General features: G+C 40.6%; 1 protein-coding gene across 2 annotated transcripts in view; it reads left to right on the top strand.

Moving 5' to 3' along the window:
- Positions 1 to 14,197, top strand: part of IQSEC3 (IQ motif and Sec7 domain ArfGEF 3) — a 225,807-nt gene that overhangs the window by 24,157 nt on the left and 187,453 nt on the right. The gene's annotated exons all lie outside the window — the stretch shown is intronic.

Here is a 14,197-nt window from a genome sequence, read left to right as displayed (position 1 = left end):
GCTTTGTAAAAGCATGTCTCTTTTATGAAAACCACAGTAGTGATTCCCGCCTCAGCATATGCAACGAAGCCCATCGAAATTGAACGGGCTTCATTGCATTTGCCACACTGGGAATCACTTTGTAAAAGGGGCCCTAAGGACTCCATTTACTAAGGTGTGCTAGCGTTTTTAGCGCATGCAGCAGATTAGCACGTGCTAACCCCGCACTACATGGCTAGAACCGCCAGCTCAATGCGGGCGTTAGCATCCAGCGCCTGCGGCATTGTAGCGCACGCTATTCTGCACGTTAATGCCCTAACGCAGATTAGTAAGAGGAGCTCTAGGTTTTCTTGGTTTTGAGATTTTGACAATGCCCATGTTAGCATCTTTAGCCTATTTACAATTAGCACATATGACTTAATATATACAAGTTCCATGCTGGGTTCCACTATAAAAGAGTAAGAGGGACAGAAATGTCTAAACTGGTTCTCTCGTTTCCACTTTTTAAAGCAAACTAAATCAGCATTTCAACAAGCAAACCTCTTTCCCCCCCACCAGGTCCTGAGACTGCTTTCTCCTTTAGGCCTTCCTTGTTCTCCAAAATATAATTGCTGGTTACTAGGCAACCATAGTTCTATTGTTATGCATATATCCATTAGGTATATTAGCTGCTGCTCCTTTCAAGTTTTAAAATTAGAATACAGATCCCCAGGGCTTAGTAGAGGACACATTACCATACAGCTCAAGTTTGGATTGTTGATTATAGGGAAATCAGGATGGATGGGTGTGGAACAGCTGGAAGAAAAGTGTGAAAGTTACAAAAAAATACAATCTACCCCCCATGAAAAACTATGCCAAAAATCAAGCAGGCATTCACTAAATATAAATGAGTTAGGATGAACAAGAACAGAGCAGTGTGATGTCAATTATACATAGACTAGTCTTATAGCCTGTTACATTAACGGGTGCTAGAATATATGTGTGTGTGTCTGAATTTATTTCTTTCTCTCTCTCTCCTTAGCCGCTTTCTTTCTTTCTGTCTTTCTTTTTCCTTGGCTGTCCATCACCACCCCTTGCCTGCTCCCCCTGTCCATTCTCCCTTCCTTTTACCTCCCCTGTGTCCACCACCATCCCTTCACTGCTCTCCTTATGCAGCAGCAGCCCTTCTCCCTTTGTTTTACCTCTCCCCTGTCCAGCAGCACCTCTTTCCTTCTCCCCCTGTCCAACATTAGGCCTCCATTCCTTTTTCTTCAGCCCCCCTGTCCATCAGCACCTCTTTACTTCTCCCCCTGTCCAGCAGTAGGCGACCCTTCCTTTTTCTCCCCCCCCCTCCTTCTTATCCCTATGATACACTTACCCTGCTCTGCCCCTGATCAGAGGCTGCCGACAGCCGCCCAGTTGCACCCATTGGAAAAGTTCCCTCTGCCGCATCCCGCACCCCTCCTGACGCGACTCCCGCTGTCTTTCTTTCTGTCTGTCTCTGTCCCTGGTCCCCTTTGTCTTTCTGTGTATCTCCCTGCCCCTGTGTCTTTCTTCTTTTCTTTCTATCTCCCTTCCTCCCTCTGTCTGTCTTTCTGAAGCAGCATTCCCTCCCCCTCCATTTCCCTCCCCCCACACCAGTTCCCTGTGCACCTGCCCCTGTGTCTTTCTTCTTTTCTTTCTGTCTCCCTTCCTCCCTCTGTCTGTCTGTCCAAAGCAGCATTCCCTCTCCCTCCATTTCCCACCCCCCCACACCAGTTCCCTGTACAGCAGCATTACATTACATTACATTACATTACATTACATTAGTGATTTCTATTCCGCTTGTGCCTTGCGGTTCTAAGCGGATTACAAATTAGAAGACTGGACATTTCCAGTAGCATTGCAGTACATAGAATCAAGAATGTGTCAAGTTACAATTGTTAGTCTGGACATTTCCAGGAGAAATTGAAAGCAAATAGTAGATAGTGATAGGTTGTTTTGATGAATAGAAATAATACAGTCAGGATTCAGAAGTGTTGCTATGGTGGTGGTGGTGGTGGTGGTGGTCATGAGAGTATTTTCTAATACTATTGTGAGGTTATGATGATGGGAAGTGTTTTTTTGAAGAGATGAGTTTTGATTTCTTTTCGGAATACTTTAATGTCTATTGATTTGATCAGTAGATTGGAGATGGTAGTATCGATCTTTGCTGCCTGTGTCGCTAAAAGGCTGTCGTATAGTTTCTTTCGTCGTGTTCCATTGAGAGGGGGGTAAATGAATAGGCTCTGAGTTCTCCTTAATCTGTGTGAGAGGTTACGGTGTAGTCTGTTGTTTATGTAGCTGGGTGCTGTTCCGTGTATTACTTTGTATAGTAGACAGTAGAATTTGAACTGGGATCTTGCTTTTATTGGTAGCCAGTGTGAGTCTAGGTATGCGTTGGTGATGTGGTCATATTTGCCGAGGGAGTAGATGAGTCTGAGGGCCGTGTTCTGAACAGATTGTAGTTGTTTTATCATGTAGTTTGGGCATGATAGGTAGAGGCTGTTGCAGTAATCTACAATACTTAGTACTAGGGATTGTACTAATATCTTGTATTGATCTTTGTTGAAGAATTTTCTTATTTTTCTTAGGTTACGCATTGTGAAGAAAGCTCTTTGGATGATTTTGTGGATTTGAGACTGCATTGTGCAGTTTCTGTCTAGTTGTATTCCCAGGATCTTGAGTGTACTTTGCATTGGGTACTTGATTGTATTTAATTCTAGTTCTGTGAGAGATGTTTTTTTTCCTTCTCTAGTAGTAGGAATTTAGTTTTATCCGAGTTCAGTTTTAGTTTATGACTTGACATCCATTTTTCTACCGTTTCCATTATTATTTTCAAGTGGTTTGTGGATAAGGGGTCTTGAATGTTAAAGGGGAGGAGGATAGTTATATCATCCGCGTAGCTGAATGATACTGTGTTTAGGGCGTCTAGGGTTATGCCGAGGGATGCTATGAAGAGGTTGAATAATATGGGTGATAATGGTGATCCTTGTGGTACTCCACATGGGTTTGACCATGGGTCGGATATGTGCTCTTTTGACTTGACTTTGTATGTTCGTGTTTTGAGGAAGCTTTGGAACCATTTGTGAACATTACCTGAGATTCCTATTGCGTCTAATATCTGGAGTATTGTGTGATGGTCAACTAGGTCGAATGCCGCAGAAAGATCGAGCTGAATGAGAAGCAGCTTGTTTCCTTTGCTGAGGTGTTGTCGGACAATGTCTAATAGTGATACCAGTAGAGTTTCTGTGCTATGGTTGGATCTGAATCCAGATTGTGATGGATGTAGTATGTGATGGTCTTCAAGGTAGTTGGAGAGGTGTTGTGCGACAAGACCTTCTGTTATTTTAATGTATAGTGGGATTGAAGCGATTGGTCTATAGTTTGCAGGATTGTCTATAGCACAGTTCTTCAACCGCCGGTCTGCGGACCGGTGCCGGTCTGCAAAAAAATCTTGCCGGTCCGCGAAGGATTCGGTCCCCGCCGCAACGAAAGGCCGGCGTCAGCTGACTTGCAACTTCCTGTTGCAGTCGCGGTGCCTGGACTCCTGCCTTTGCCGGGACTCCTGCCTTCCACCGCGTTTGCCTCCTGCCTTGTCTCCGCACCTCCAGACCAGCAGCGGCAGCTCTGTATATTTTTAACTTCGGCACAGAGCTGCCCCTAATCAATAGTTTAGCGCGGTTTCATGAGGCAGCTTCGGGGCCTTTGCTATGCCGGCCCGCTTCGATGATGCGATGTGGGCCGGCCTATCAAAGGCCCCGAAGCTGCCTCATGAAACCGCGCTAAACTATTGATTAGGGGCAGCTCTGTGCCGAAGTTAAAAATATACAGAGCTGCCGCTGCTGGTCTGGATTCTTGGCCCACTGAAGGAGGGCAAAGAGCAGCTGTCCTGAAGGTTTCCCTTCCTCTCGCCTTTGCAGGTCCCTTTTTTCCACCTTTTTTTTTTTTCTTCTTCAAACGGCAACGGGCCCCAGCATCGACATCAATCAAGTAAGTTCCACTGTTCCTTGCAAGCGGTTCTGCTCGGCCAAAGCTTCCCCTCTGACATGAGCCACCTCAGGGGAAAGAAAGTGACCCGCAAAGGTGAGGGGAAGGGGGCAGATAATGGAAGTTGGAGGGGGGGAGAGAGAAGGAGCAGATGATGGAATGGAGGAGATGAGAGAGAGAAGGGGACAGATGATGGAAGTGAGAAGAAGGGAGAGAGAGCAGAAGGCAGATGGATGTCAGTTGAGAGGGGAGAGCAGATGCTGAATGGAAGTGGGGAAAGAACACATACTGGATGGAAGGAGATAAATAAAGGGGGAAGAAAATAGTAAGATAATGGAGGGGTGAGGGAAAGGGGTGACAAGCTGTGGGTAGACACAGTGAAAAGAGGGAAACAGGACTAAATAGTAAGAAAGAATTTAATTTAGATGGAGGCAGAAAATAGAGAAGGAAGACCAGTGAAGAAAAGGGAAGAGAGAGCAGAGAACAATATCAGATCTGAGTGGAGGAAATGAGAAGAGAGATGCTAAAAACCACAGGGGGAGGGAAGGACAGAGATGCCAGACCATGAGGGGAACAGAAGGAAGGTGATGGATGCCAGACCAAATTGGGGGGGGGGGGGGCAGGAGGATAGATGGAAGGGGCAGATGCTGGACTGAAGAGACAGAGAAGGTTATCATGCCGCTGTACCGGGCCATGGTACGCCCTCATCTGGAGTACTGTGTCCAGCACTGGTCACCGTACATGAAGAAGGACACGGTACTACTCGAAAGGGTCCAGAGAAGAGCGACTAAGATGGTTAAGGGGTTGGAGGAGCTGCCGTACAGTGAAAGATTAGAGAAACTGGGCCTCTTCTCCCTCGAACAGAGGAGATTAAGACGGGACATGATCGAAACATTCAAGATACTGAAGGGAATAGACTTAGTAGATAAAAACACTATTCACCCTCTCCAAGGTAGGGAGAACGAGAGGGCACTCTCTAAAGTTGAAAGGGGGTAGATTCAGTACAAACGTAAGGAAGTTCTTCTTCACCCAGAGAGTGGTAGAAAGCTGGAACGCTCTTCCAGAGGCTGTTATAGGGGAAAACACCCTCCAAGGATTCAAGACAAAGTTAGATAAGTTCATGCTGAACAAGAACGTGCGCTAGTAGGGCTAGTCTCAGTTAGGGTGCTGGTCTTAGACCAGAGGGCCGCCGCCGCCGCATGAGCAGACTGCTGGGCATGATGGACCACTGGTCTGACCCAGCTGTTCTTATGTTCTTAGGGCAGATGCTGGATGGAAGAGAGTGAAAAGGCAATGAAAGCAGAAACCAGACACGACAAAAGGTAGAAAAAATAATTTTATTTCTATCTTGTGATTCAAATATATCAGATTTGAAGTATGTATCTTGCTAGACATAACTGGGGAGTGCAAAGCCCAGGCACTACTACTTCTTTAGCTTCCAGCTGGCTTAAGGCTCTCTCTGACCAGGGGGCAGTTGCCCTAGTTCTACTCCCTAAAACCATTCCTGTCATGTGTGACTGTGATATTCTATTACAAGATATTTGTGTAGCATTCTGTAATAATTTAGCTTATTCAGTTTTCTTGATAGTAGAGGGGATATATGTGAAGGGGAGGGGAGACAGGGTTTTTGTTGATCTTTGCCCTGTATTATTTGTATTTATAAAATGACAATTGTATAGAATATTGTTTCTTTTTATACTTTAATAAAATATGTTCAATATAAAATCATAACTATTTGAGGCTTGTGCAGATGGGATCAGATGGTTTGTGGGACCGAGCTCACGGGGATGGGGCGGCGATGGTTTTTAAAAAAATTTCAGTCTTAGTAGTTTGCCGGTCCACGAAATAATTATTTTATTTCCGCCGGTCCACAGGTGTAAAAAGGTTGAAGAACACTGGTCTATAGGACCTTTGGGATCTTTTAGGATAGGTGTAATTATGATTTCTCCTAATTCCGGTGGGAAATGACCTTCACTTAGTGTTGTTTGAAGCCATAGTGTGAGGCTAGCTTTAAATTTGGTGGAAGCTGTTGCTAGTAAGTATGAGGGACAGTTGTTCAAGTCACATGAGGATTTGCTGTATTTTTTGTAAAGCCTGTCCAAGTCTGACCATTGTATCTTTGGGAAGTTTGTCCATATCCTATCTGCTGGGATTGCTTCATCTGTTTTGGGATTGATTCGTATTTCTTCTATGTTGATTCTTGAATTGTTGAATGTGGATCTGATTGTGATGATTTTGTGTTTGAAATGATCCGCTAATTGGGTGGCTGTGGGAGTTTGGTTTCCTTGGGTGGCGAGAAATGGTTTGGTATCAGTGAGATTTCTTACGATGTCAAAAAGTTTTCTTGTGTCTGGTTTTTCGGTGCCGATGAGTTTGGAGTAGTAGTTTTTTCGTTTTTCCTTCAGTTTGGTATTGTATTGTTTGATTTGGATTTTCCATTCATCTTTGGTGTGATTGTGTTTTTGTTTTTTCCATGTCCTTTCTAATTGTCTGCATTTTCTTTTTAGGTGTAGAAGTTCGTCGTCGAACCATTTGTTAGATGGTCTGTCTATTTTGTTTTTGTTTTTTATTGGAGCTAGTTCATTTAGTGTAGATTCACTGAGGGTCCTCCAACTGTTTATGAATTCTTTGGGATTGTTGGGGTCGATTTTGGGGTCGACTGTGTTCCAGAATGTGATAGGTTCGATTTTTGGTCTGATCTTGATGTGTGATTTCTTTGGGATGGGTTTGTTGTTATTTTGAGCCCAATTGATGGTGAATGAATATTTGAAATGGTCTGACCAGAGAGTAGGGTGCCAGGACCCGTTTGAGATGTAAATGTTTTGTGTGTTTTGATTTGGAAATGAATAAGCTGCTATATCAAGTTGATGACCTTTTTCGTGTGTGGGTTCTGGATTGAGAATTTGGTAGGATAGGGTGTTGAGGTATGAGAGTATATCTGTTGTTTGTTTGGATGATTGATCTTCTAAGTGGAGATTTAAGTCTCCAAGGATCAAGTTATGTGTGGAGGAGAGTGAGTTCTGGAAGATGAATTCTTCAAGTTCTTGTTTTGAGGTGTTCCATTTACCTGGTGTAATGTAGCAAATAAGACAGTTCAGGTTTCCATTGAGTGATTTGTCAGATATTTGGCAGGCTAGCAGATCTAGATAAGGGGTGGAGTGCTTGGTTAGTACGTCGATGTTGAGATTGTTTTTTGTTATGATTGCTAGACCTCCTCCTCTTCTGTTTTCTCGACATACTAACTCAAGTTTATATCCTTTGGGGCAGAATTCTGTAATGCTTGGATCTGACTCAGAGGTGAGCCATGTTTCGGTTAGGAAGAGGCAGCCTAGATTGTCTTTGATCAGCCAGTCTTTGATTAATTCTGCCTTTGGGCTGACGGATCTGATGTTCATATATTCGCAAGCTATTGTAGTGTATTTTGTGGTGGGGGTAGTGGTTGTATTGATGATAGTTCTTGGTGAGGTTTGGTATTTTTGTGTGCTTGAGTTAGGCTTTGGTGGAGGTCTTTTTCCCCAGATGGTGGGAATGCTGGCTTGGCTTAGCGTTTCCTCTACCCCCTTTCCCTTCCCGCGGGCCCGACTACACATGGCGATTCAAGCAGCGTGTGCAGCAGTCTTCACATGCTGCTTCGGGTCCTTCTACTGCCCTGATTTACTCTGGTACGTCCCTGATGACATCATCAGAGACGCGGCAGAGCAAATCAGGGCAGTAGAAGGCCCCGAAGCAGCATGTGAAGACTGCTGCACACGCTGCTTGAATCGCCGGGTAAATAGTCGGACCCGCGGGAAGGAAAGGGGGGTGGCAAAGGACTTGGGTCAGTTTAAGAGCCGGGGCGGAAAGTTGCTGGCCTCCTCGTTGGTTGCGCTGAGCGACGGCGATCCCTCTCCTCTGAGACACCCCCCCGCCCGCCCGTCCGCTGGAGGAACAGAGATCGGCGGCTGGCTGCGGTCTTGGCTTGTGGAGGCATCGGCGGCTGGTGACGTAAGCGCGCATGTGCACTCTTACCTGCGGGTCGCTACATCTCACGGAAAACGGACGCACGCAGATGGGAGTGCGCATGCGAGGCCTAGCATTTTATTATATTAGATTTCATGAAATATTTAAAATATTGACACGATAAAACCGATTCACTCCTTTAAATATAGAAACATAATGGCAGATAAAGGCCAAATAACCCATCCAGTCTGCCCATCCGCAGCAACCATTATCTCCTCCTCTCTCTAAGAGCTCCCATGCTTTCTTGAATTCAAGCATTGTGTCTGTCTCTACTACTTCCTCTGTTCCACATATCTACTACCCTTTCTGTAAAAAAGTAATTCTATAGATTACGGTACTCCTGAGCCTATCACCTCTTAATTTCATCCTATGCCGTCTCATTCCAGAGCTTCCTTTTAAATGAAAGAGACTAGACTCATGTGCATTTATGCCATGTAGGTATTTAAACATCTTTATAATATCTTCCTTCTTCTGTCTTTCCTCTAAAGTATACATATTGAGATCTTTAAGTCTGTCTCCATACGCCTTATCACAAAGACCACACACCATTTTAGTTGCCTTCCTCTGGACCAACTCCATCCTTTTTATATCTTTTTGAAGGTGTGGTCTCCAGAATTGTACACAATAGTCTGAATGAGGTCTCACTAGAGTCTTATTCAGAGACATCAATATCTCCTTTTTCCTACTGGCCATACCTTTTCCTATGCACCCTAACATCCTTCTAGCTTTCGCTGTCACCTTTTCAACCTGTTTGTAAAGGAGGGGGATTGTTAAGAGAAATTCACAGTGACACTAATTTTCCTTGGTTTTGAGATTTTGACTGAGTTTTGTATTAGTAGTTTTGGGATTTTTTAAATATTTATTTTCTGATTTAGCATGCGCATTGGGACATTTATGTCATTTTGTGTCTCCACCGAAGGAAGAAATGTTGCAACAAGTTTCTGTATTTTTGCATGGGTTTATGTACTAACTTTTGAGACCATTTGAAATATGTTTAGGTATGCAAAAGAAAAGGGTCAAATAAATGTGACTACCGGTAAATGACTAGTAAACTTCAAACCCAGCTCATGGTGTTCAATAAAATACAATTCTACAAAGGACACTAAAAATTAGGCATTAAAAATGTGCGAGCTAAGCCAGTATCCTATAAGGACACATCTGTGGGCATAAACCATTATAGAATACTAGGATAGATCAGCAATTGTAAGAGAATATAAGAGTTGCCACACTGGGACAGATCATAGGTCCATTAAACCCAGTATCCTTTTCCAGCAATGGCTATGAAGAGCCGCTGCCAAGCCCCTCACTGACTCCAAGAACCACGCAGATGTGCAGTGTATTACCAAAATCAGACAATATTTTATTTGAGCAAAGTATAAAAATATAACAGCAAAAGTGTGTTAACAAAATATATTGTCTCAATTGGAATACATTAGAGAGCTGTAAGGAGTAATCTCTGGCTTCATGAAGGCATGTATCCAAGTTTCCAAGTTTATTTATAGTTTAATATATCGACCATCTACGAGTATCTGCCCAGTTTACAAACTCATTCAAGAGTGGTGAACTTTACAATATCTTTCAATCAAATTGACATCTTGTGAATTCAGCTAAGTACTCATTTATATACATCTTTGATTATAAGTTTGCTTGAACAGTTCATATTCAATAAGATGTTTAGGGCTGGTAGGGAGGTGAGTGCAATGATGTAAAGATCTTATATCTTTATTCTCATAATCTGCTGGTTTTGAATAAGATATCACACTGAGCACTCTTAAAATCATTTTTAATGATTCTTTAACATTGTTTATTATTTAAATTCTCTTTTGTATCCAGCTGTCATGAAGATCACTAACAATAATAAAACCAGTCACTATGATGATCCAACTAAACTGCAAGAGTATATTAATCAGCATTTGGAGCCTATGACATAAGGAGTGACAAGGAAAGATTGGATTTATTTTTCAAAAGTGATAAATCTTTTTGTTTAATTTGGATTTTTAATGGAAGATCATACAAAGGTCTGGACAAGATATTAGATTTAATTTCTTGGAACTTAGTTTTATTTTTTTTCTAATGAAAGAGTTGATGATAAACTTGTAATAGGTTTTCAGAGAGCCAATGGAATACAGGATAGTAAGTGAAGGGGGCGGAACTTCAAGGTGCTTTTGCTGTTATAACAACAGTGAACTGCATATGTCAATCTCCTAGGATTGCCTGTTCTTTCAGCTTCACATATTCTGAAGTTGTTTCCATGAAAATGGAGTTGGCAAAGCAGGTGAGCTTTCAGTTTGTTTTGGAGGGGTGCTGTTCTGCTGGAGTTGTGTGGGCATCAGAAGCTTGTACATTATTTGTGTAGCAGCATGCAAGCATAAGTCTGAAGATATGTGTCTATATAAAGAGACGAATGAACTGTTTGCAGAGGATCAAACTGCAGGAATTCAGTCCTATTCTTAAATAGACTTAAATAGGAGAAAATATTTGTGTAAAGTTACATTCAGGCAGCAAGTGATATTTCAGATTATCAAGACTGAGCTCCCAGTTTGGTTTTATTCTCTACCTGACATGGGCATATGACTCTGAGCCCTGACTGCACTCCTTGGACTTACATACTGGCCTTAAAAGTACTGGGCCCTTGCGAGACCTGAATATCTGCTCCTTAGTCTGGGCATTGCTTATATCATGCTGTTTGGTATAAATATGATGAGCACAGCTCAGCTGGATTCCATAGATCACAAACAGTTATGCAAAATCTCAACAATGCAAACCATCTTCAGAAGAAATGCTGTCTGCACTGAAAGATTTCCTTTAATATCTAGCAACTAACATTTATTAATGAGAAGGAAAAAGACTGGAGGAATGCGATATAAGTGTTGGTGGGAATCCCATTAGAAATTGAATAGATGCAGTACAATGTGGATTCCAAATTGGAGACCTATCTGGCACAATGGATGCAAAATGACACAGGAAAAGAAGAATTTAGTTTGACATCAGTTCCCTGAAATAAGTAAATCATATTCTTCTACATCCTGGATATAATTGGTGGCCTAATATTCAAGATCCTACATGGCATTCTTCCTCCTCTAATTCCACTATCCTGGAATTCTTCGAGACCTGACACTACCAGATCCGCCCACAAACTCAAACTATCTTTCCCCTCATTAAAAGGTGTCATGTATGCAGGTAAATTAGGGAAATCCCTTTTCTTCAAATTCACTGAGCTTTGGAGCAACCTCCCTGCCCCGCTGCTGAACCTTGGCTCATTCCAATTATTACGAAAGCATCTAAAAACTTGGCTTTTCTCCAAAATGTAAAGCTATCTATTTAAAATGTAAAGCTAGCTATCCCCTTTTAAACTCTAATTTCTTATTATGTCCTTCCCTCATTGAATTTACTTGTAAGCCGTGCCCGAGCTCTATCTTTATGGAGATGATGTGAAATAAAAACTTAAGGTTTAGTTTAGTTTAGTAATGGATCCAGAAAGATATAGTGGCTTGAAGGAAGATTAATACTTCTGACTGAGTCCCTCCTTCCAAAGACAGTTTGTTTAAAGGCTATATATTCTTATTAAGTTATTCCTATATTTTTATTAGAGTAGAATGTTGAGTTTATTTTGCAGTGATTCTGATTTTTCCTTTATTGTGTTTGATAATTCTTCTTTATAAATTAATTATTATTAATATTACATGATTAATAGGGTAATGAATTTGGAAGCCCTTCCTATTGGTTTATTGATTTTTACAATTTCCATCTAGTTATTGCTTATGAGTATATATCTTTTCTTAATGGATTAAATAATTGTTTTATTAATTAATTGAAGGAATATTGCAGCTCTTAATGAATTTACTATGTATTATATAGTATATTTGGTTATAGTCCTAGTAATATTATTAGATAATTCTGCTGTGAGAGATTCCTAGTGGTTTTAGGTCTGGGGGTTTGTTTTATTTATTAGGTCTAAATTAATTATTTGTTATTATGGAGTAAGGTAGTTCAGGATAAGACATGGTGTATAATGTTTAATGTATAATGTTAAATTGAATACCTAGATGAGGTAATAACTTACTTTTAAAATATATTTAATTATAAATTTTTATGGAGATTAAATTTGACTTTATTAATATGTATTGATACGTGGAGGGTTAATTTGGGGATGAATTTAGGGTGCTTGGGGGAAGACAGTAGTTACCAGTCTATGTTTGTAAACAAGCTTTTGTGTTACATGCAGGGATGGAATGGGGGGAATTTAGATTAGGGTCCTGGGTGTGTGTGAAAATACTATTTTTATATTCAATCAAAAGGAAATTAGGGGTCCATTCTTTAACACGTATTAATCAAATAAAATGGCTTTAAAATTCTATTCCTTGAACGTTAATGGACTCAATCATTCCATCAAGAAGAAAAAGATTCTTAACTTTCTGAAAAACCAACAAGCAGACATATATTTTATACAAGAAACCCATTTATCAGCAAAAGAGGCAGCCAAAATAGAAGGAGGATAGATTAAACATTGGGGGGGGTTTTTTTTTGCTCCAGCAGTAGGCAAAAAGGCAGGGATGGTAATCCTGATTAATAAGAAGATTTCTGCTAAATTTGATAACTTTTGGGCTGATCCAATGGGTAGATGGCTCTATGTTAATATGACTTCAGAAAATGATACCCTGATGCTTTTTAATATTTATGCACCAAATACAAATCAGGCGAAATTCTTTAAAAAGCTCCAACAAATAATTCTTTCACTTGCTACGTCTAATATAATCATAGCAGGATACTTCAATGCTGTAATAGATCCAATAATGGATAAACAACCGAGTAGACAATTAAAATCATTATGCCTGGATAATCTTGTACATACATGTGGTTTAAAGGATATATGGCAGATTTTTCATTTTAATGCTCGGGAATTTTCATTTTGTTTCCAAGTTCATGAATCATTCTCAAGAATTGATTATTTTTTGTTTCTGACCATTTAATTTAACAGATTACAAAAGCCAGCATAGACCCGATCCTTCTGTTGGATCATGCTGGAATTTGGATAGAATATAAGTTTACTAATGAAGATTCTGGTAGACCTGTTTGGAGGTTCGATAATACACTACTTGCTGACTCAAACTTTCTTGAGGAAATTCAATTAAAAACGAAGGAATATTTTCAATTCAGTACCTCAGAGGAAATCTCTTTGGAAACTTTATGGGATGTTTTCAAGGCTACTGTAAGAGGGCAAATTATTTCTTATTCGGCACATATCAGGAAATCACTCAGTTTAGAATTCACTAATTTGGATCAAACTATTTTGACATTAGAGTCACAATTGGCATTGAAATGGAAACAAGATACTTTGAATGCCCTGTTGAAAGCTAAATACAAATACAATGAGATCTCCTCACAATTGGCTAGGAAAGATTTGTTTTGCCAGCAAGCGGTGTATTATGGAAACTTGAATAAAGCAGGAATTGGCTAATTATCTTAAAGCTAAAAAGAGAAGAGAAAAGATTGTGGCCATCAAGGATGAAAAGAGTAAGATTTATACCCACATAGCGGGTGTTTTAAAGCATTTTTTGAATTATTATAAAGCTTTGTACTCTTCTGAGCTATATTCAAATAAAGAGAATGAAGGAAGAGATTTTCTAAATTCAATTAATGGTCCCAAAATTCCAGAGCATATAAAAGAAAAGCTGGAGGCGCCTATATCGATTATAGAGATCCAGTCAGCATTGAAATCTCTCAGAGCTGGGTCCGCTCTGGGTAGTGATCGATTTACAGTGGAGTTTTTAAAATCTTTTCAAAATTTGCTGTTACCTCATCTTTTTCAATTATATCAATCACAACTGGCGAAGGATCAGATATTAGGTACTATGGCAGAAGCGCTTACTATTGTTTTGCCAAAGCCAAACAGGGATCCCATGTTGGTTTCAAACTATAGGCCAATTTTTTAATTAATGTGGATGGAAAAATTCTATTGGCTCTCCCTTATATGATTGGCTTGCACCAAACGGGTTTTGTTGCACAACGCCATTCTGCAAATAACACCAGATTGCCTCTTCATATGCTTACTTTAGCAACAACAATGGACGATCCGGCCTTCTTTGTCTCTTTTGACGCAGAGAAGGCCTTTGATCATGTAGAATAGACTTTCATGTACCAAGCAATGGATTGGTTTGGGATAGGTTCTGGATTTATTCAAATGATTCAAACTTTGTATAATTCTCCTTCAGCCAGATTATATATTAATAAT

Source organism: Geotrypetes seraphini, chromosome 7 (assembly GCF_902459505.1).
Source record: "Geotrypetes seraphini chromosome 7, aGeoSer1.1, whole genome shotgun sequence".
Lineage (NCBI taxonomy): Eukaryota > Metazoa > Chordata > Amphibia > Gymnophiona > Dermophiidae > Geotrypetes > Geotrypetes seraphini.
The sequence above is the reverse complement of the archived record's forward strand: the minus strand, read 5'-3'. Positions and strand labels throughout refer to the sequence as shown.